The sequence below is a fragment of the Mustela erminea genome, chromosome 10, assembly GCF_009829155.1.
Source record: "Mustela erminea isolate mMusErm1 chromosome 10, mMusErm1.Pri, whole genome shotgun sequence".
Lineage (NCBI taxonomy): Eukaryota > Metazoa > Chordata > Mammalia > Carnivora > Mustelidae > Mustela > Mustela erminea.
Genome location: NC_045623.1, coordinates 19,253,162 through 19,278,176, shown reverse-complemented (window position 1 = coordinate 19,278,176; position 25,015 = coordinate 19,253,162). Strand labels below are relative to the sequence as shown.

The window sequence follows — 25,015 nt, the reverse complement described above, 5'->3', positions numbered from 1 at the left end:
GGGATGACGGAAGCCATTGGAATGATTTATTGATAAGTGATGATGTGCATTGTAGTTCAAAGAAGGGCAGAATCAGCTCTGAATAATAATAAAAAAAAATTCCATTCCAAAGGTATCTTGCATTTTTTTTTTATTCATTTCACAGGCAAAAATAGGATGTAGGCTGGGAGAATTGCTTTCCTTGAAACAAGAACTTTTACAAAGTGAAAAACTTGAAATTAGATCATACATCAGCATGAATAAGATAGCCTAGCATGTTCTCCACTTGGAACTGTGGTTTCTTGGTAATATGGCTGGCCTTAACAGAGCTGTTTGTGGAAAACTAAAGACTGTCTTCCTCACATGGCATTGTTTCATGCTTTGACCTGTGAGGGTGAAAAGTTCTTTATTTGCAACTTGAAGATTATTTTCAGATTAGTAAAGAGCAAGTCTGAACATAAAGCTACGCAACCAAATTGTGGAATATTTAGGAAAAATATTGTGTATGAGGATCTTATTCAATATGTCTTGATGGTATAGTTTATTTCCAAAAGATGTGATTTCTAAATGTATAATACTTAAATGCTTCCTTGTACCACATTTATTCCCATAAAACACCCAAGTATACTTACCAAACACTTTGAGTTCTAAAATTATTTGTGAAAAATAAAGCTTGATATATAGAATCTGTGAGTCTCAGTGGCTCATGCAGTAAAATAATCAGAGCAATAGAAGGAAGTACCAAAGTAAAATCAAAAAGATTTAAAACTATAATAAAAAATTATAGATCTATAAAATACTTACAAAAATTTGCCTCTGTACATCTGATTTGTAATTTTCTGTTAAGGGTTTTAATTTCAGCTTTCTAGTTAATCCATGAGAATCCTATCTTCTACATAGAAAGACGTCCTCACTTCCAAAAATATCGCTCTGGTGTCTATTGAACACAGTTCACCTACAAATCAAAGAAAGACTGAGGGTCATAGCAACTTCTCTGTCCTCTACAGGGGATAGAACCTGCACTTATTGGAGAAATGTGTCCCCACTTGCTGATATCGAGAGTGTTAAGCTTGGTGGTTTGTTATAGATGGAAGGATGGCAACCCAGGATCATGTAGAAAATTGGGTTAGATATGTTTCTGGAAATATTTGGGGAACGCAGGGGAAATCTAATTCAACTCTATTCTTTTTCATCATTTCTCTCTGTTGTGGACTGAATGGGTCTGCCCCCAAATCCTAAATTGAAAATCACCCCACGGTGTGATTCTCTTAGGGAGTAGGGCCTTTGGGAGATAATTAGGTTTAGATGATGTTGTAAGGGTGGAGTCTACATGAATGGGGTTAGTGCCCTTGTAGGAATCATGAGCACGAGCCTCCAATACCTGTTCTCCACCACATGAGGATACTAGAAGTCCACGGTCTGTAGCCTGGGAGGGGGCTCTCAACAGAACTCAGCGAAGTTGGCATCCCGATTTCAGACGGCCAGTCTCTGAAAACATGAAAGATGATTATATATAAACCATCCCATCTATGGTATTCTAGTATAGCAGACTGGAAGACTAAGACACTCCCATACTTTTCTAATTCTTCTTGCATTATCCAGGCTTTTGGGGACTGAATTCTTATACACATGCATGTGTTGAATTCCAGATCATTCTTCAACAAAATTGTTGGTTTTCTTTCTTTTTAGGCTATTGAATTTAATTCAGTTGACCTAAATCAATTTGGATTGTACCTAAAATTTGTGGGTTAAGTGTCTCTGATACAAGGATATAGTATATCTTTCCTTGAAATCACCTCAGATACAAGCACTAGACAAAAGCTCAATTTATGTCTTCATCCCATTTCTCTGTACCTTAATACATTCAAATTCAGGTAGGATCTGTATTTAAATATTAAGGATAAATATTTACAGGGAGACTAGCTGGTATGCTGAGCAAAGTTCATAATGTTTAAGCTGAAGGGGGGAGCTTTTCAACAAAATCAAGTATAGTTTCAAATGACAAAAGTCATACATTTTTTTGTATTTATTGTTGGTATCTCTTATCCCTAAGAAAATAAATGGTAGTGACAAGACTGTGTGTGTGTGTGTATTCAAAGGCAGAGTGGATTTAGTTGATCCAGCATGAAGCATAGTAAGAGAAAATATCAATATTCATTCATATAATTCTATAGATACTTTCTTTTTTTTAATTAACATATAATGTTTTACTTGTTTCAGGGGTACAGGTTTGTGATTCATCAGTCTTACACAATTCACAGCACTCACCATAGCACACACTCTCACCAATGTCCATCACCCTGACACCCCATCCTTCCCACCCCCCTCCACTCCAGCAACCCTCAGTTTGTTTCCTGAGATTAAGAGTCTCTTATGGTTTGTTTCTCTCTTTGGTTTCATCTTGTTTCATTTTTCCCTCCCCTCCCATATGATTCTCTGTCTTATTTCTCAAATTCCTCAAATCATTGAGATAATATAATTATTCCTCTCTGATTGCTTATTTTTCTTAGCCTAATACCTTCTAGTTCCATGCACATCATTGCAAAGGGCAAGATTTTGGGTTTTGATGGCTGTATAATATTCCATTGTATATATAAGCCATATCTTTATCCATTCATCTATTGATGGACATCTAGGTTCTCTCCACATTTTAGCTATTATGGATATTGCTGCTATAAACATTGAGGTGCACGTGCCCCTTCAGAACACTACATTTGTATATTTGCAGTAAATACCCATTAGTGCAATTGCTGGGTCATAGGATAACTCTACTTTCAACTTTTTGAGGAACCCCCATACTGTTTTCCAGAGTGGCTGCCCCAGCTTCCATTCCCACCTACAGTGTAGGAGGGTTCCTCTTTCTCTTCATCCCTGCCAACACCTGTCATTTTCTGACTTGTTCATTTAAGTCATTCTGACTGGTGTGATATGGTATCTCACTGTGGTTTTGACTTGTATTTACCTGATGGCAGGTGATGGTGAGCACTTTTTCATATTGGCCATTTGGATGTCTTTGCAGAAATGTCTGTTCATGTCTTCTGCCCATTTTTTGATTAGTTTATTTGTCCTTTGGGTGTTGAATTTGGTAAGTTCTTTATAGATTTTGGATGCTAGTCCTTTATCTGATATGTCATTTGCAAATACCTTCTCCCACTCTGTCAGTTGTCTTTTGGTTTTGTTGACTGTTTCCTTTGATGTGCAAAAGATTTTTAACTTGATGTAGTACCAGTAGTTCATTTTTGCCTTACTTCCCTTGCCTTTGGCGATGTTTCTAGGAAGGAGTTGCCATGACTGAGGTCAAAGAGGTTGCTGCCTGTGTTCTCCTCAACAATTTTGATGGATTCCTGTCTCACATTTAGGCCTTTCATCCATTTTGACTATTTTTGTGTATGGTGTAAGGAAATGGCCCAGTTTCATTCTTCTGCATGTGGCTGTCCAACTTTCCCAACACCATTTGTTGAAGGGACTGTCTTTTTTCCGTTGGGCATTCTTTCCTGATTTGTCAAATTAACTGACCATAGATTTCAGGGTGCAGATTTCTGGGATCTCTATTCTGTTCCATTGATACATGTGTCTGTTTTTGTGCCATTACCATACTGTCTTGATGACGACAGCTTTGTAATAGAGCTGGAAGTCTGGAATTGTAATGCCACAAGCTTTGGTTTTTTTCTTCAACATTCCTCTGGCTATTGGGGGTATTTTTTGGTTCCATATAAATTTTAAGATTATTTGTTCCATTTCTTTGAAAAAATTGATGATCTGCTTTTTCTAAAAGGAGTGGAATAGATTTGAATTTATAAACCATAATGACTGTTTACCACAGATCATTACGTAGAAGCTTTTGTTACCCACTTCTGCTTACCTCCTCTAGTTCCCTTCCTAGGGAAGCATGGATGTCTAAGACTCCCATGTCACTGTTACTTCCTTTTAGATGAGGCTATCACAGATATGATTCTGGCTCTGTGTCAGACAGTAATAAACATAAGTTTCTATGCTGCAGGAAAACAATCCTCCTTCACAATTAAAACTGTAAACACTCTGACAACCAAAGAAATACTGGTTGTTGTTTTTTCACATTCTCAGTAGTACTAAATACATGGGTCAGTAAAGTCATACATTCAAAGATGCAATTGGTAATATATTGTACTACTAGATTTTTGTACTAGAGCTAGTGCTGAACTCCACACAGGAGATGATAGAACAGGATACACAGGAAAGGGCCCAGGAAACAGAAGCCAGTTAGGAAAAGACCTAATAAAGAATGGCAGAGAATGACATACCAAAAAGTGCTGGTTTACACACACACACACACACACACACACACACATACATATCCCCTGATTCCCCAATTGGAGATCATAGAATAGCACGCTATTGCAAGCTATATGTGTATATCCCCCACTCCTTCCCCCTACACTGCTCCTTTCCATCTGATTATCAGCCTTCCCTTTCCCAGTTCTTGAGAGTATAGCTCCTCCCCACCATACGCATATTTGTGTCCCTACCTGATACACATTACGTTAGCATATTTAGCTGGAATTCTGAGTGTGGCCACAGATGCTTCACAATAAAAAGGGAAGTAGGACTGTATTAAAGTTGAAGGGATGTCCGTGAGATGACCACAGTGGGCTATGATGTTGGAGCTGGAAGGCTGATTTGGGATTGGCACTCACATGGCATACAGCTGTGCTCCCTTCAGATTCAACTTCTTTTCCCACTTCAACATCAAGTAGCTGAAAGGCTTAAGCTAGTTTTTCTGTTCTGGTTGCTGAGTCCAAAGGACAGGAAATCATTACAGGGAAAACATTTCTAGCAAAGGTCACTTTAATAGAAAATTACATCAATCACCAGGAAGAAAAAAAAAATACATTTCAATTGATGTCATCCATCCATGGGATAACATCCGTTTTAGTTTCTGACTTGAGTTTTTAAAAGTTAGTCTAACTTTTGAAGAAAGCACATTAAAAATTAACCATGTCTTCAACAGTAATTTCCATCTTTTAAAAAGGAAGAGATGGTTATTAGCTATTTCATGTCAGAAGCTAAATGGTTACCTACTTAGAAGGGGAAGAGAATTTTTTTTTTTTTTTTTTTTTGGGATGTTCTCCCAATGGAATGCTAAAAGGAGCAAATCTTTCAGAGTCAGAAGATCAAGTGTTTACTTTTTTAGCATACTTTCTTACATGATTGAAATTTGGCAGATGTATACATTAAAGGGTTTTTTTCCTATGTATTTTAAGTATATGCCATTTATTTCCTAAAAATGCCATGCTTATTTTGCTTGTGAGTTTATGTAGAAGGAAGGAAGAGAAGGAGGAAGGAAACAGGAAAATTAGGAAAAGGCAAGCATATGACAAGCGCAAATATTGCAACTGTTTCTGGTTGTCCTTCAGCCCTATACGGGAGCTGCCTAGACTCCCCTGCTTGAAATGCTCATAGTTCAACACAAACCATTTTTCCCTTTTATGCCCCAAATGTTTTCATGGCTAAAATGGCTTCTCAGTCCTCTCCTATAAAAATGATACAGAATATTTAAGACTGGTATTAAGTATAGGTTTGTAATGTAGGCTGATTGCTGCAAATGATTCTATCTGAATGACCAGGCTTAAGAGGTCTGGGAACCTCTAGCTCCCAAACTACACACACTTAGTTGAGCCTTGGTCTCTGAGGCTTCCTCTCCCTTCCAGGTCACTGAAGCGTAAAGTCTGAACATCACACCTGGAAATGTTCTTGCTTGAACACTAACACTTCTATCTGACCTATTACAATGATTCTTTTTTTTTTTTTTTTTAGGATTTTATTTATTTATTTGACATAGGAGATAGAGACACAGAGAGAGCACAAGCAGGGGGAGAAGCAGAAGGAGAAGGAGAAGCAGACTTCCCTCTGAGCAGGGAGCCCAATGCAGCACTCAATCCTGGGAGCCTGGGTCCTGACTTGAGCCAAAGGCAGATGCTTAACTGAATGAACCACCTAGGTGCCCCTATTATGAGGAGTCTTAAAATGTGGTCCCCAGAGTAGCAGCATCAGGATCACCTGGAGAAAATCTCTGGCTTCACGTCAGACCCAGTGAATCAAACACTCTGGCAGTACAGCCCAGAAGTCTGTGTGTCAGCACTTCCTCTAAGTGATCTGGAGAACCACTGGTTCCTTACTGGAACAAACAGAGAATGGGTCCACCTTTTACTTCTCTGCACAGTAGCCCGGATTCCCTGGATCTGATGAAAATGAAAAAGATGCCTGACAAAATGTGATGGTAAAAAAGACTGGAGGTTCTAGGGCTCACCTAAAAGTTCTATTTTCCTTGTATAGGCTGCTTCTGATGCCCAAAACCAGATTTAGAAAAATCAGCAGGCCAGTGGCCATCAGAGGGAAACCTCTAGCAAACCTGCAAGTATTTGTTCTGGGGAGTAAGTCTGCCTTCTATAGTTACCTGGAAGTATATTAATCATTATCACCTGGCAGGGTATACGCTGAGCATGGTAAGCTGTTTGATCACAAGATCTCACATTGCTTCTTCGGAGCCTTACCTGGGTATACTATATTCACCAAGGAAGAAGTAAAATGAGGCAATGTACAAACTGTCCCAAGGATGGCCTCTTCATATTCTCACCACATTGTTTTTCTTCTCCTGTCTTGTGGCCAGGGGAATCAAGCCAGAGCAAACCAGTTCATACTTCTATTATAACAGAGAGTTGAAGACAGTTGGTAAGAACCACAACCTCTTGGCATTTAGTAGTTTGTAACCTCCCTCACTGGAGAAGCATTCTGAGAATTTCTCCTTTCATTACAAACATATATTTTTATTGTAAATTTCACTCCTGCCCCACCCTTTCTCATGGAGAACTTTATAAATAAGAGTCTGTGATTTCCTCAGTTTTTAGAACTCTTGCTCAAAATGTCTTCTCTTCAAAAGTAGGCTTATTTCTCTTCTCTACATTTTTACACTTTGACTAGATTGTGTGAGTGTTTTCTCATGTGATATCATTTTAGGTCAAAAGCCGACAAACCAAAAGCTTTAGCAGAATTATAATATGTCCACTGAAAGAAAAACTTCTGTTGTAGTAAATTTGTCCCCCATGTTGGAAAGGAGTGAAAATGCTACTGATAAATCTCAGTGCCAAAGAGATACTATAATATGTGCTGTGGTGGGGTTGCATTGGTTTTTCTGGGTCTTTACAGGAATGTATTTCAGTTGTCAAACTAAGCAATATCATTTTCCAAACTAACTAATGCCCCCTGCCCCGCAAAAAAAAAAAAAAAAAAAAAGCATTCCAAACAAAATGGAAATTCCATTTTGGTGATCAAAGGAGATGCAGAGTCTTGGGTTTCTCTTCTGTTGGCTCTGACCTAATGCCAACTTTATTTCTCTGATTGGGTTGGGGATGGGGTTGCTAATGATAAGGAGTAGACTATGCCTTTGTAAGGGAGAGGAATGATTTTCCTTCTATTCTTATGAGTTCTTAGCTGAGACCCCTGTAATAAAAGACAGATTAACCAGAAAGAAACAAACAGAAGTCTATTATCACATATACCTCCCCCGGGGAGAAACCTGGGAAAAAATGGATACCTCCCCAAAGTAGCATAGAATTTGGACTGAAATACCATCTTAATACTGAAAGGATAAAGGGGATGTGGGCCTCTTAGGGGAGAGTAAATGGTGCTTAGGGAAGATGGATGGGCCTTACAAGAACAGATGGGAAGTATGACCTTTCATGATAAATTTGACTGAATATGGTATCAACTTCTAGTCTCTCTCCAGTGATAAGAGTCTGTATTCCCTGTTGATGTGACAAGTAAGTTCCTTTTTAAAGGATCTTCTTTAGGCAGATCAGAGCATTTACAGAAACCTCTTCCTGTATTTGCTGGTTTCAGGTGCTATAACTCAAGATAATCATTATTCCAAAGCATATACTGAAGCCCTATAGTCATATTTTGGGGTGGCATATTCTCCTAACCCTTGACTTTCCAATCCTGACTCCTCTTTAGCTGGCAGAAATATCAAGACATTGTTCTTTCCAAATGTCTAAATGACTCTTCTATGAGGTTTATTCTCTTTGGCCTCTCAGTGGGGACATCGATCCTTAAGGTAGGGTGTCCTTTTTCTAGATTCCTTCTAAAGTTCCAAAAATCCAAATATGTAGGGTAGAGATAATAGTGTTAATTAGTGTCAGACAAATCTCTCCACTGCAGAACAGGCGGCTGAAGACTTTAACTCATAGGCAGACTAGAAAGTCCCAGCCACCATTGTCTTTCTCCATCTATTGACTTATGTATGTGAGCTAAAATCCTGGTCTGTCCCCAGGTGACCTCTATTTCAGACGAGATCAGGTATGTTCAGGGTGGTATGGCCATAGATGTGACCTCTATTTCAAACCTTGGGTAAGAGGTCATAAATATTGGATTATGTCCTTTAAAAATTTAGGGAACTTTTTTCTAGAAAAGACACTTACCAAAAACATTCTACTGCACTGCTCATGTCAAAACATCTGCATGAATAACTGGGTGTTTTCCCTTCACCAAGGGGAAATGCTACCAATCTTACCTACCCAAAGGCTTTGTGGATCCCACTGTTGGTGAGACTGTGTTGGGATCCCAGCATAACTTTGAAATTTAACAAGAAATGCTTTCCTGTGGAAATATTTGTAATCCTTTGGGCTTTTTTTCCTTCCACACTCAGCCACTCATGCCTTTGGGGAAATAAGATAGCTATCAACTAAATATTAGTCTATTTTCCTTGACATCAGATAAAGGACTAGGTTACCTGAATCAGAGACTTCAATTCCATAAGAAAATTCCATGTCCTTACCACTCCTGGGCAATAAGCATTAGGATTTAAAATACAGCATTTTAACAAAGGACCCTTCACTTGTCTTGAAATACTGTGAAAAATCTACATATACAAGTAAGTGAATATTTTTAATAAGTCTGGTTTGCAAAGAGGTTATCTTCTGTGCTTTCCTTCTTTTCTAAATATGTTTTATGCTGGCTCCTAAAACCCCATTAGAAAAGAAAATTTGTGAAAACACTTTCTAGGGGTTGCTGTGTTCTCCCTTAGAAACAAACAAAGTGAAAATCATTATGGTTACTCAACAGTCTTAGTGTGGTGAGATAATATTCTGAGATACTATTCTTTCTCTGTCCTATATTATTTCTCTTTGGTTCCCTTCCATTTTAGCAGTTAGCTGGTTCTGTTCCAACATTGCCTTGGGTTATGTATGCGTTAAGTCACAAAAGTAACATTAAGAAGACAGCTTAGTGGTTAGACGTGAGCTCCAGAGTTAACAAGTCCTCATTCTGAGTCTCACGTTGCTATTTAATAGTTGTGTGACCTTAGGTAAAATTTTTAACTCTCTGATCTACCATTTTTCATTTGTTGAATGGAAACAATGATGGGGTTTATCTTATAAAGTTTTAGTATTGTGATACTATATCGAAGGTGATTAAAAATGTAACGATGGGGCGCTGGTTAGCTCAGTCAGTAGAGTCATGTGACTCTTGATCATGAGGTTATGAATTCAAGCCCCATGTTGGGCATGGAACCTACTCCAAAAAAAAAATTTTTTTTTAATGGTAATGATAATTATTGACACTTACTGAGCACTTCCTTTGTGTCAGATACTGTTCTAAGATACATAGTGACTCATTTAATACAGGCAGAGATGCTAGACTATGGATAGTATGTTACCACCACCACCATTATCTTCCTCCAACAGATAAAGAACAAGGGCATACCACCGTTAATTGACTGTTTGTCTTGATGTTGGGTGGAATCAGATAACTCCACTCCCTTCTGCTACAAGTGTTTATTCTTGAAAAGGTTGCTACTGGGACCTTGTACTTCTCATGGTGAATCATAAGAACACAAGAGAAAAAGCCATATTCAACAGCATGTTTAAAGTCTGCTGTGTCTCATCACTATCAAGACCAACAGATAAAGGTGGAAAAGTAAAATCTAGTTGCCATCAAACCATGACAAAAAGGGGGAAGTATAATGTTAATGAAAGAGAACTGAAAGCAGGAATGCAATCTACTATAGTCATCTAACAGAGAACAATAGATATGCAAAGAAGTATTTATCATATGATACAAAGAAGTCACATTTAAAGTGAAGGTTAAACTGCAAAGTCAGTGAGTCAGAGGAAAATTATTGAATAGAGTTTTTAAATTTCCCAGAAAACTCTTTAGGAAGACAACTTAGACTGAGTTGTTCATTAAATCCTATTTGATCAGGCTCCCCTTCAGTATTGGAACAAACAGTTGATCTATTGTTAGATTATCAAATCAAGCATAAGCCTGTTTGGGGTCACACTGAATGAACTAAGCATAGTGGTGAGATCTTACCTTCTGAGATCTAGGTAATTGAGAATAGCTAAGGGAACCCATCTAGGAACTCATGCTCATTTAGGATATTTGCTTTAAATGGAATGGGATATGGTTAGGAGCTTTAAAATCACCCTCTATTTAAAATCTCTCTGACACATGCACACGTGCTCTCACACTCCCCAATCCCAATCCATGCATACCCAGGTGAATCTGTATTATTGAGTACATTTCTAATGCAATTGCCAGGGTTGTGTACTAGAAGGAGGAATAATTATGGGCTGGACTACAAATCCCTCCTGGAAGAGAGAAAGCAAATGGATACTTCGTGAATAGCTACAAAGGTAAGGCACTGGCTGGCATACGTTCTATGAATGACAATGGACTTAAAACTTAAAAATGATTGGGATTTAAATAGACAGAGATAAGAAGGAAGGGTATTCCAGGTGGAGAGAACAGTTTGAAGAAATGCACAGAGGCAAGAAAATTAAACAACCGAGACTAATCCCAATTCATAATAAGTTAAAGAATATGAGTCAAGAATCAATTAGCAGGGGGTTACTTTTACTGAAATATGTAATGTCATTCAGAGCTGATATTTACAGTGGTAGAATGCTATTAGCACAGGAATTTGTTTAAACAATCATTAGGGCAAATTCTCTTTAATTCTCAAAATAACAGTTTTAACAATGGCTTAGGATGTTATTTTCAAAATAACACCCCTACTTAAAAAATATACTTTAACTGACTAGGATACCTGACAGTGTGTCATCTCTTTAAATTACAAGTACCATTATTGAACAACAGATAACATTCCAGCAATAAATTGGCACTTTAGAAAAACAAAAAAGTCAAGTTTAAAATAATTAAGGAAGCAGTCCTGGCATTATTATAAACTGTGAGCTAATATAAAGGAAAATTACAGTTGCTATTTTATGGTCAGATAAATATAAAGGGCTATTTGTATATCATTCTTATAAATAAAAGCCAATTTCTCTACATGATTTGTATTTTACCTAAAATTTTTGAAAATCAGCTGATCCTAACATTCAGTCAATGTCACTTTATCCCACGAGTCCAATAACTTTGCCTCTGCACCATATAAAATAACAAGGGGGTACAGAGTTGAGCCCTGAAAATTCAGAAACTTTTATTAAGAAGCTAACATGTAGTCAGGCACTGTCCTAGGAGCTAGAAAATGAGAATGATCCAGGTTATGCCCTAAAGAAGCAGAAGAAAAGCTAAAAGGGGGAGAAAAATGAGTCATAATGGAGACTAAACAGTCATAGGGTAATGGTGAAACTGGCTAATTAATAGAGGTTCTTCAGAATGCTAAGAGCACACAGACCCTGGGGGTCATGGAAGGTGCCATTAAAGAAAATAATATACAAGCTAAAATAAAAACAAACAAAACAAACAAACAAAAAAACCCTCTCCAGGTTGACTAGCAGTGAGGAAAGAGTTTTCTCAGACGCTAAAGGAACACTGCAGTTTTATAGGCAGAATTCCCACCCTTCTTAATCCCTAAACCCCATAGCCATTATTTTTCCCCACCCCCCCCCCCAATATCTCAGCCGGGGATGATAACGTAATACTGTAAAAATCCAACCATGAAACAAAAGGAAAAGCACACATTAGATGTGAAACTCATCTTCCCTATGAAGGTTTGGGAAATTGCTACGTGGAATATTTTTCCCCCTAGCAATTGGACCACTGTTCTTGTGAATTTATAGTTAAATTAAACACGAAATCATTCAAGTCAAGCAAATTTAGTATTATTTGCATGTGCTCCCTTCTTGTTTTGGAGTCTCCTCTGTAGTCTCAGATTGGGGTTAATTACTGATGATTTCTCCCTTTGTATTCATAATTTTTCTCCGGCAGTTTCACACTGTTATTATTGGGACTTTCTTTTGTCCTGCTTAATTAAATGCTGAAAAGCTTCCAGTTGATTTTGCAGTCTGCTGAGGTAGCTAGATAATTTGCAATCTAAATAAAGTGTTCAGCATTGACTCAACTCTCAAGACCCACTCTCTTGCAGGTGATGTGTATGAGATGATGCTGTTGGTTTTATTCAACAGTGACTAAAAACAAACAAACATTGGCTTAGAATAAGGTTCACTATCCTTCCAACAGGACATTGCCTCTTGGATTTTGGCTGTCTGTGTTTTCTCTATAGTTCATTCAGTATTGAGAACTAATGGTTATTGTCACATTGAGCCACTCATACTAGAGGAAGAAAATGCAGCACTCTTTGGGCAACAATAACTAGGCCCAAAGCAGCAGGCAGCTGCATGTGTGAAGCAGTTGAAAAAGGCTTGTGTCACCGAGGAAAATGGCCCCCTTGCAATAGGACAGAAATCTCACTATATGCATGTAAGAATCCGTGCTCTAAGAAGGCAGTTTAACACACAGAAACACGTTTCTGTAAGGTCAGCTTGAGAAGGCATTTCTCAGGGTAAAAATAAATAAATAAATAAAAAGGGGGATGCTAGGTAGCATTTGGTGGGCATTTATGTAATAAATAACACTGCATGTGCTCATGCACACTTGCATTATTGTAATAAATGGCCAAAGCCTAGGGATGAAATTATTTGAAATATGAAAGCTATAGCGCAGACCTAGGAAATATACATGGGGATGTGCTGTGGCTTTCTGACCACTTTGGGGTCTGTAATGCACCGCATAAGGCTAATTAAAATAATAAAATGAAGCCCACAATTCCCATTTCTGTTCAGAAGAGGCACTGTGGGAATAATCAGAACCTATATTTTCCCCACAAACCTTTCCTGCAGATTAGGCACACCGCTGCTTTCTCTCCACAAACCTTTTTAATCTGTGGACACTTTGTCTGAGAGCCACTTCCTGTTGGTGGTGGGGGTGGGGGTAGGGGGTTCCTGTCCTGCTGCATGTCCTCTACTTGAATCACATGCCAAAAACAAAAAAAGAGATGGACTATTGGGGTGTGTTGTGAAGGAGATCAGAATTCCTTTCAGTGGAAAGATTACTATCTCCAAAGCCATTTGATCTTCAGTCTGGTTACATTAGGGGTTTTAAGAAATCTTCGGATGCCCCCTTCAGCTTTTATGGAGAGCTAAACCTAAATCATGGAGTATCACCCTGTTAAGTATTCACTGAGTAGTTTCTCTGATCCCAGGCACACCAGGCTTTATGAGACAGAAAAAAATACAAAACTTGGTTCTTGCCTTCAGACAAGTTATAATTGAGTGAGAGAATAGAACTACAACAAGATAAAAAATGAATATACTGATTTCAATAGTACACTTCATAAGAAAACTACAAGTTGGGACTAATTAATAATAGAGCCACTGAAGCTTAAAACCACTAAGGAAGGATGAAGTCTTCTACTTTAAGTGTGATCCACAGACCAGCAGCAAGATTGGGAGCTTGTGAAAATGCAAACTCTCAGACCATTCGCCAAATCTATATCAAAGATTGGATTTTAGCAGATGCAGGTTACTTGTATACATAATAAAGTTTGAAAAACATTGGACCAAACTGTAAGGTTCAAGAGGGCAGGAATCCTAGCCTGGCCCTGTGACTCATCTCCCAGCATTGATATCTGATAAATAAATATTCATTAAAGAAGACAAGCAGTCCAATGCTAAGTACACAGAACACAAGGAAAAATTAAGTGTACATATCAAGATAAAAATGTATATATATTTTAAATAACCAGCGAAACCCCACACTGGGTATAAAAAATAATATTTACATTAATTCAAAATCTTCATTTGCTTTGGGAATATCACCTGAATTCCTGGGGAATATTTAAAATGTCATTTAAAGAAAATATATTTTTATTTATTAATTTCTACTAAATAACTAAAAATTATTTATGATACTTTAAATAAAAAGCTAGCTTTTAGTATGCTTGTATAAAAATAGAAAAATTCTACATTTATGACTCCAGAACATAAATTAGACTTTAAAAATATTTTGCTTTCATCTAATTATTCTTTATTGGTATGATTCTTTGAAAATGTTCTTTATATTAAATTCTCAAAAGAATTAAGAAACTCATGACATTTCTTACTAGGCCCATTATCGATTAAATGCAAAGTTAGAACTTTATAACATTCAGAATGTAATCAAACAGGCTTTAGAAGCATGTCTGTCTAATTTTTACTATCAGGCTTCTATAACTAGGCATAACTGTAGTTTTTTAATTGCTGAAAAATTCCAATGCAAAAATCAAACACAGAAATGCACAAAAATGCACAAAAAACATTATGTAAAAACATCATATTGGTTTCTGAATTTTGTTTTAAACTAGGAAGGGACTGGTCTAGATCAGTCATTCTCAATAATGGCAACTGATTTTAAGAGCCTGGATAGCTTAACAAAATTACCAACGGCCAGGGCCCACCTGGTCCTGTTATGTCAGAATTTCTCAGTATGAGGTTTCACTATGTATTAGGTGAAAGAGATCTGGCTATAGCTTTTCATCCCTTTACAGCTTCTTTTATAATTACTCTTCTCACTTACACACATCCTATTTTGTTATCAGTATTCATATTTTGCACTAACTTTATTGACATAAGCCATACAAGTACTTTGGCTAGGAATAAAGAAAAGGACCATTGCGATAAAATTCAAAATCAATCTATACTTCATTTGTTTGTTGACTCTTCAAGAAAGACAACAAGGATACAGAGATTTTAGGTCTTTCTTAAACTCTAACTGTGAGCCCTTCCTCTGATTCTACTCTTGAAGGTAGATAAAGAGTTGACGAAAGTGGGTCAATGAACCTTTGCAAGAACCCATCTCCTCTATTTAACTCACTCCATTTTAGGAATGGATTAATCATTTCCTTTGGGGCCACAGCTTTGTGTGTCTGCATAATTCTTCCATCAAACCAGAAGTCAAAAATTAATTACTTCTAATTTACTCAACACTATTAGCCAGACATTTATTGGAGGTTTACTACGTATGACGCTGTATTCTATACATTGGAATATAACTGTGAAAATGGCAGACATGGTCTGTGTTCACAAGGAGCATACCCTTTCATTATAGGAGACAGAAAATGCACAGCAGCAAATAAAATAACTTCAGGTAGTAAGTGCTATGGAGAAGGAAAAACGGACTACTATGATTCTCAGTGATAGGATGGGGTAGATGGTCAGAGCCTCCCTGACAATGTCACATTTGAGCTTAGATTTAATTGCAAGCAAGAGCCATGTATAGGAAGATTTGGGGAAGAATAGTTCAGGCAGAAAGAATAGCTTCTTGCAAAATCTGTAAGACAGGGATTAACTTGGCATATTCAGAGACCAGAACAAAAGCTTATGTGACTAGAGCAGAATGAGCAAGTATTTGAGTAATAAGAAATCACCTGAAAGAGGGTAAGTAGAATCCACATGATATAAGCCACCTTACTGGCCATGGTAGGAGTTTGAATGAAAGATCTTATATGTTCGAGGTAGGGTAAGAAGAGGAATGGCAGGATGAAGCAGTGGTCATAACAGGTCTTGGATAATGAGTATCTGGGAATCTCTCTTGATTTTTACATAGATTTTTATGGAAGCATTCTTTTTTTTAATATTTTATTTATTTGACAGACAGAGATCACAAGCAGGCAGAGAAGCAGGCAGAGAAAGAGGAGGAAGCAGGCTCCCTACTGAGCAGAGAGCCCGATGCGGAGCTCGATCCCACCACTCTGGGATCATGACCTGAGCCAAAGGCAGAGGCTTTAACCCACTGAGCCACCCAGGCACCCCGGAAACATTCTTTTTATAAGTATTTTGCTTTATGTTGTATTTTCTTGGAGCATATCATTAAAGTACAATGTGAACATTTTGCATTATTTTATATTCAGTGAAACAGAGTTCAAAGAACTTGCCAAAGGCCACTTAATTGGTAAGGGGTAAAACTTGGAACTAAGTTCAAGTTTAAAACTTGGGAGTTACATGTTCATTTCTGGTGTTAAAAATAAACGAGAATAAAATAACAAAAACAAGAAGATGTAATAAACAACTTTTCCTATTTAGCAATTATTAAAATGTCTAATCTGAAGATCTGAACTCTGAAAATGTCTTATAAGAGTTACGTGCAGGAAAGCTGCAAAGTTCAAAATGTGAGAACTTTCGGTTTAAGGCAGCATGGTGGTCACAATCTGTGGTAACTCCCGTCCTAACTCACCATTAAATTATCCATTCAAAATGAAGAAAAAGGCAAATACTGTCAACAGATTGCACTGAGGCCAACCAAAGTGACCCATTCTCAGAAGTCTAGGAGGCAGCCTGAACAACTCTTGATGGGCAGAGCTTCTCAAGGCCCCAGGGAGGTGGGACAGGAATGGATAAGGAGCACAACACGGGAGGAAATTTAAGGATGGGCTGGGCTACCTGCAGTGGTGAAAAGTTCATTTATGGAGGTTCTTTCTTTGAATTACCTCTGAAGTCTCATTAAAATATTAAAAAGTGGGACGCCTGGGTGGCTCAGTGGGTTAAGCTGCTGCCTTCGGCTCAGGTCATGATCCCAGCGTCCTGGGATCGAGTCCCACATCGGGCTCCTTGCTTGGCAGGGAGCCTGCTTCTCCCTCTGCCTCTGTCTGCCATTCTGTCCGCCTGTGCTCGCTCTCTTTCCCTCTCTCTCTGACAAATAAATAAATAAAATAAAATAAAATAAAAAATAAAATAAAATATTAAAAAGTTATTGTCTAGGATCCTATGCATTTGGGTAATAAGAGCATTTCTGATGATTAGTGAGAAGCAAACAAGTAGAAGGTAAAGTTATCTCCGCAAATCAGACTGGGGTAATGAGGTTCTCGATCAATGGAAATGTGTCCCCAGTGCAACTGGCAATGTCCAGGCAAACTCTCAGAGCCAGCTGGAAAATGGTGTTGGTACTTTCCTAACACATGAGAGCTTGTGCCACCAATATTTGGATTATATGTGGATCTTGGGAGCAGTATTGGAATTTCGAGCCAGACTGCCTGGGTTCAAGTCCTACCCTTCTACTTATTAGTTATGTAATCTTGTATGAGTAATATCTCTGTACTTCAGTTTCCTCATCTTTAGAAATAATAATTATGTGTGTTTCATAGAACTAACATGAAGATGAAGTGAATTGAGTATACTCAGGGCACAGAAAAGTACCTACTATGTAATAAGTGCTCTGTGAGTGTTGACTCTGATTAATATTGTTAGTTCTTAGTATTGCTGTTGATGCAGTGTTGTAGCTTCTAACAACACAAAAGTGGCGGTGTTAGTGTGCATCAGAGAAGGAGGCTGATGGAGCTCAGAAACTCCTTCTGTATCTGCAGAGTGTAAATAGCAATTTGCAGTTTTTGCATTTAATCTATTTTCAATAAGAAAAACATAAATATACCTGTAGATTGTTGATGAAAACATGCATACTTTTCTACCTAAAACTCTCAGTGCTCATTTACAACAAATAAAGTAAAAGGAAAGAGGTAAAAGCCTACATATAAGTACACTAAAATTATGGATAAGAGGTCTTCAATGTAACTCAACTTATTTATATAATCTTAAAACTGGATACTCTACACAAGATTTATCATTAAAAATATTGACACGACAATGTATAATTGATACTATTTCCTTTTTCCAGTCTTACTGACATATAATTGACATTCAGTACTATGTAATTTTGAGGTATACAGCATAAGGCTTTGACTTAACATATCGTGAAATGATTAGCACAATAAATTTAATTAACATTATCTTATATTTGATTTTTTAAATATATTAAGAGCCTAACATTAGGGAGAGACCAAGATCAAACATATTTAGTAAGGGAGTCAATGGACATATTTAAATGCCTAACCAGTCATGACATGAATTCTGGAATCTTCCATTCAGGCCTAAACATCCTCCTGGTTCAGCGATCCTGCCCACCCACTCACACACTGTAATTAAGTGTCTGTTACAAGTAAAATAGCACCCAGAAAAAATTCTAAACCTTCAAAATGTGTATAGCCCTTATGAGAAATGGTAAAGATAGGATTTGAGAAAGGAAGACAGACCCTTTTTTCCTCCTTTCTGACCTTGTACAACCCTCTTTTCCCTGAGTCACAGAATAGTTGGACCATCACACCTCAGTTAACTGTCTGCTGCTGAACTTCATTCTTCCACACACCTAGTTATCCACTTTCCACCCTGGGCCAAATCCTCCTCCTAATTCCAAGCCTACTGATGAAGCTGGCAGAAACTTTTCTCAGTCGACTCTCTCTTTCCCACCTGACTTCTATTTTATGAATTATCTCAGCATGAAACATCGCTCTCTACATGACCCTTGCCCTCAGCTCTAGAGAATTTCCATAACCTGTTAGCCCTATGTCAGTTTTATTCACTGTGTGATACACATTACTTATGGCATTATCTGTGGGCATTCTCGGACATGATCCAGAAACTGGGAAATCAACACTCAAAATGAGTAGCCATGCCTTGGAGGATCTCATAGTTTTAACTAGGAAGCAATATCCATGTAATTATTACAATGTTAAAGTGAACTTAAAAAAAAAAAAAAAAAAAAGAGTATGCAGAGTACCTGAAAGCAAAGAACAGAGATGCACTGGAGAAGAGATGGGGCCATTTCCTAAAAGTTGACATTTGAGATGAGTGCAAAAAGACAAGACAAGGTCCATCAGCAGAAAAAGACTTGGGATATAGTAGGTGAGGTGAGAAATGCATTTTAGGCAATGGAAATAATATTTATGAAAGCCTAAAATATTACCAATTTCATCTTAATTTTTTAATACCTTTTACCTGCATAGATTCCCTACTCTTCTATTAGCATCTCTTTCTCAGTTAGCCCCAGCACAATTTAGAAAATTAACACCTACTTCTAGCCCCTAATTTTTGAGTTCTCACACCATCACAATAAAATATCCAATCAAAGCACAGATCCAGCAAATGAATAATTTAATAAATTGCATTCAACTAGCTAGTTAGACATTTGAGACATAAAAAATGTGGAATATATTTCAGATAGATTTATATGTAAATTAAGAAAGGAAACTATACAAGTATAGATGTAGAAAAAAATATGGGAGAGTATTTTTTATAATCTTGGAACAGATATAGCCAAAATGTGACCTCAGTACCAGACACTATAAAGAAACTTAACCAATCTTATTTAAAAAATTAGATGTGAATATTTGGCAAATGGGAACATGAACAAAAATTAAAATGACACTGTAGCTTTGTCCCTTGAGATCTAATTCCATCTTTTTTTTTTAATCTACTCTCTATCCCTGTGCCTGAATAGACTTCTAAGGCCTCCAGAAATCATTGAATTTGTCTGAATCAGTAGCTCCTGGGGATGCTTTGGTTTCCCTTGGGCTTTACCATGGAAAGCCCCAGCAAGCTTGATGATCACTTGATCATCAAGCAACACTTGATGTGTTGCTCTGTCAATGTCCATTGTTATTCCCAATTTCCAGCAATCTCTTCCTCCCATTGTCCTTTTACTCTAGAGGTGTCTACTCTAGGTTACTGCTTAATCCCCTGTGGTTTCCTCCCTTTTTAAAACACGGTCCTACAATCTTCATAAATCTTTCTCAAATTATCCTAATTTGATTGGGCTAGATGTTTTCTGTCGGGACGCTGACACATATACTAGGAAAGAAATTGAAATGTTTATAACAGACAAGGATTACTGTTTATAATATAAAGAAATCATTGCAACATTAACAGTAGTTACTATACTAAGAAGATTCCAAGTAAGTAAACTGAAGTTCAGAGAGATGAAGTCACTTGCTCAGTCATAAGGCCAGTAATTGCAGAGTCAATGATCAAATCCCATCTGATTGCAGAACCCACGTTCTTAATTATAATGCTATACTCAGAAAAGAAAAAAATAAGATTAAGTGATTTGAACAACAAAAACAGTTACTACTTAAATAGCATTTACTATCTGTAGAGAATTTTCTAAACATCATATTTATATTAACTTATCTAAATCCTCAGAAAAACCTAATGATGTAGAAGGGTTAACTAATGTGTTCAAGGTTTTTTAACTAGTAAGTAGTTTTCCAGCATGGATACACGGATTTGAGAATCTGTGAGTTTCATCTACATACTTCACTGGTTCTTAGTGGTGAATAGAAAATCTACTTGAAAATAAATACAAATGAATATGCCTAATATATCAAATAATCAAAGAATTGAAAATAACTTGAGATATTTCTGTTTGTAAAATTGGCCAAAATAGTCAAGATTTTTTAAAAGCTAATTTGGATGATATTGAAAGAAACTGGGCACTATCCTATGCTACTAAAGGAATAATATTTCCTGAGAACCTAAGTATTTATCATTAGATTATCCATTAAACAAATAATGGTACAGTTGTAAATGGGATCAATTCCTTGATTCACTTTTTTCCACCATACACAAAAACTCAAAAGGAAAGAACAAAATGTGAGACAGGAATCCATCAAAATCCTAGAAAAAAAACACAGGCAGCAACCTCTTTGACCTCAGCCCCAGCAACTTCCTGCTAGACACATCTCTAAAGGTAAGAGAAACAAAAGCAAAAATCAACTATTGAGACTGATTCATCAAGATAAAAAACTTCTGCACAGCAAAGGGGAATAGTCAACAAAACTAAAAGGCAACCTACCAACTGGGAGAAGATATTTGCAAATGTATTATCAGATAAAGTGCTAGTATCCAAAATCTGTAAAGAACTTAATCAAACTCAACACCCCCCCAAAAACCAAAAAATCCAGTGAAGAAATGGGCAGAAGACATGAACAGATATTTCTCCAAAGAGACATATAAGTGGCCAACAGACACATGAAAAAATGCTTACCATCACTCAGCATCAGGGAAATACAAATCAAAGCCACAGTAAGATACCACCTCACACTGGTCAGAATGGCTGAAGTTAACAACTCAGGAAACAACAGATGTTGGCAAGAATGCAGAGAAAGGGGAACCTTCTTACGCTGTTGGTGGGAATGCAAGCTGGTGCAGTCACTTTAGAATACAGTATGGAGGTTCCCCATAATTTTACAAAAATAGAGCTACCCTCAGATCCAACAATTTCACTACTAGGTATTGATCAAAAGGTTACAAAAGTAGTATTCACCTGCACCCCAATGTTTGTAACAGCAACATCCACAATAGTCAAACTATGTAAAGAGCCCAGATGTCTATCAAAAGATGAATGGATAAAGATGTGGTATAGATAAATATGAAATATTACTTTGCCATCAAAAATAATGAAATCTTGCCATTTGCAATGACATGGATAGAACTAGAGGGTATTGTGCTATGCAAAATAAGTCAATCAGAGAAAGACAAATGCCATATAATTTCACTCAGATTTGGGATTTAAGAAATAAATCAAATGGACACAGGGGAAGGGAAGGAAAAATAAAATAAGAGGAAAATTGAGAGGAGGCAAACCATAAGAGATGCTGAACTCTTGGAAACAAACAGATGATTGCTGGAGGGAAGAAGAGGGGGAGAGATAATTGGGTGATGGGCGTTAAGGAGGGCACTTGATGTAATGGGGTGTTATATGCAACTGATGAATCACTAAATTCTACCTCTGAAACTAACTAACTAAATAGATGATAGAGAGATAGCAGATAATGAGACCATGCAGCTCTGACAAAATTAAGCTTCATAGATCTACCCATGGACAGGGAGATGAAGCAGAATTACAGCTTTCAGGTTTAGGAAAAGCTTACAACATTTCTGTTTCTGTTTATATAAATTCTGTTTGTGATTCTGTTTACATAAATGTGATTCTGTTTACATAAATTTGCCTATGCCATAGAGTAATATCTAGAAGATGTCCACTAAAGTACTCACAGTGATTACCTCTGCATTGGACCTGTGCCTGTAAGAATTAAACATGCTTTTCCCCTTCCCATGACCAGAGGGAGCAGTCTGTGTGGGCTAGATGTTGGTTTCCTTTGGACGTTTAAATCAGATACCTACATGGCTACATAACTTGTCAGTGTACGTGGCACCTGCCTCGGGATGGTGTTAAACTTAAATATATTTTATCAGAAAAGAAAAATGCTCTTTTTAGTTTTAAATGCTCTTTTTACTCATACAAAGTTTTCCTCCCCAACCTATAATTTAGTTTGTAGTTTAACTCTGATTCTAATCCACAGTAATAAATAATATTTATTGGCATCACCAATTATTTACTTATTTTTAAAATATTTATTTGGAAGAGAGAGACAGTGAGCAGGGGTGGGTGGTGAGTGGTTGCAGGAGAGAGGCAGAGGGAGAAGGAAAAGCAGACTCTCTGTTGAACAGAGAGCTCCACTCCGGTCTTCATCCCAGGACCCCGAGATCATGACCCAAGCCAAAGGCAGACACTTGACTGAGCCTCCCAGACATGCCATGGCCTTGCCAGTTTAGAATACTGGATTATTCACTTGAACTATTTCCCACAAATCTATTCAATTATGCTTTTATGCCAGAACCTCCCTAGAATTCTCTGGTTCTTAATCAATTTCCAAATTTCTCTCATCCAATCTTACAGCCAACTTACTGAGCTCTCTTTAATATCATGCACTTGTGTGGATGGTTTTCAAATTCAGTGGGTGTCAATCTCACCATATTAAAATGCTTTTACTAGGGCACCTGGGTGACTCAGTGGGTTAAGCCTCTGCCTTCAGCTCAGGTCATGATCTCAGGGTCCTTGGATTGAGCCCTACATTGGGCTCTCTGCTCAGTGGGGAGCCTGTTTCCCCCTCTCTCTCTGCCTGCTTTTCTGCCTACTTGTGATCTCTCTGTCAAATAAATAAATAAAATCTTTAAAAATAAATAAATAAAAATAAAAATAAATAAAATGTCTTTACCATTCTTGTGTCAGACATGACAAACTTTCACCACCTTCTGCATGAATTCTACCCAATGGCTGATATCCAAGATCTATAAGGAACTCCTCAAATTCAGCACACACAAAACAGATAGTCATGTCAAAAAATGGGTAGAAGACATGAACAGATACTTCTCCAAAGAAGACATACAAATGGCTAACAGACACATGAAAAAAAGTTCATCATCATTAACCATCAGGGAGATTAAAATCAAAACTGCATTGAAATACAACCTTACACCAGTTAGAATGGCCAAAATTAACAAGAGAGTAAATAACATGTGTTGCAAAGGATGTGGAGAAAGGGAAACCCTCTTACACTGTTGGTGGCAATGCAAGTTGGTGCAGCCACTTTGGAAAACAGTGTGGAGATTCCTTAAGAAATTAAAAATAGAGCTTCCCTGTTACCCTGCAATTGCACTACTGGGTATTTACCCCAAAGATACAGATATAGTGAAAAGAAGGGCCATCTGTACCCCAATGTTCATAGTGGCAATGGTCACAGTCACCAAACTGTGGAAAGAAACAAAATGCTCTTCAACGGATAAATGGATAAAGAAGATATGGTCCATATATACAATGGAATATTATGCCTCCATCAGAAAGGAAGAATACCAATTTTTATATCAACATGGACTGGGCTGGAAGAGATTATGCTGAGTGAAATAAGTCAAGCAGAGAGAGTCAAGTATCATATGGTTTCACTTACTTGTGGAGCATTAACGAATAACATGGAGGACATGGGGAGATAGAGAGGAGAAGTGAGTTGGGGACAAACCAAGAGAGACTGTGGACTCAGAAACAAACTGAGGGTTTTGGAAGGGAGGGGGGCGGGGGTTGAGTTAGCCTGGTTGTGGGCATTATGGAGGGCATGTATTGCATGGAGCACTGGGTGTGGTGCATAAACAATGAATGCTGCAACACTGAAAAGAAATAAAATAAAATGGGGAAAAAAGGGGGTTAATGATACTTATTTTCCTGGTGTACTAATGCTTATAATATGTTGATAAATATAAATGAAACAAGATGGGATCGGGAGGGAGACAAACCATAAGAGACTCTTAATCTCATAAAACAAACTGAGGGTTGCTGGGGGGAGGGGGGAGGGAGGGGGTGGTCGGGTTATCAACATTGGGGAGGGTATGTGCTATGGTGAGTGCTGTGAAGTGTATAAACCTGGCGATTCACAGACCTGAACCCCTGAATCTAATAATACATTATATGTTTATAAAAAAATAAATTTTTTTTAAATATGTTGATTAGTAAAAGACTTAATATTTGTAAAACTATAAACTAAGGCTAATGTCCAGAGAATAGTGTAGTGTCCATAAATGATAATTTCTCTCTCATCTATGAAGTTTAGATTCATTCATTCCCTAAATATTTATTAGGCATCAACTATGATTTAGACACCATTCTAGGAACCAGATTTCAACAGTAATCAGGACAGCCATGATTCTTACAGTAATAAAAAGTATATACCCTAGTGGGAAAGACCAAGGCTCAACAATTACACTTTTTGTTATTTTATTAACATTGTGGAAAGTACAATCAAGGAACATAGTGTGATACGAAAGCACCAACCTTACCACCCATAACTTTATTTTCATTATTTCTCTCATATGTCCTTTGTTACTAGAGTTCACGTAGACATTTGCTCAACAATATTAATTTTGATCAAATCAAATTTGATCAATTATATATCAAGTGCTCATTAAAGCAAAGATCTGGGCTGCTCACTGTAAGGGATAATGCAAAGTATATACCTTAGTCTTTGGTATCAAGAATCAGTAGTGGAAAGTAGCATTAGCAAATAAGTGCCATAATAATTTAAACACAGAGATCCCCAGATGTGAAAGACTTCAACCTGAAGATGGTA

At 37.4% G+C, this 25,015-nt stretch overlaps 1 long non-coding RNA gene across 1 annotated transcript in view; it reads right to left on the bottom strand.

Moving 5' to 3' along the window:
* Positions 1–122: 122 nt before the first annotated feature.
* The window catches only part of LOC116568119, a 95,235-nt gene continuing 70,342 nt past the window's right edge, over positions 123–25,015 (bottom strand). The window contains exons 5-6 of the long non-coding RNA XR_004276510.1: positions 1,361–1,467; positions 123–365 (exon numbers count right to left, since the gene is read on the bottom strand). This is a non-coding gene — a long non-coding RNA (uncharacterized LOC116568119). The remainder of the gene's footprint in view (positions 366–1,360; positions 1,468–25,015) is intronic.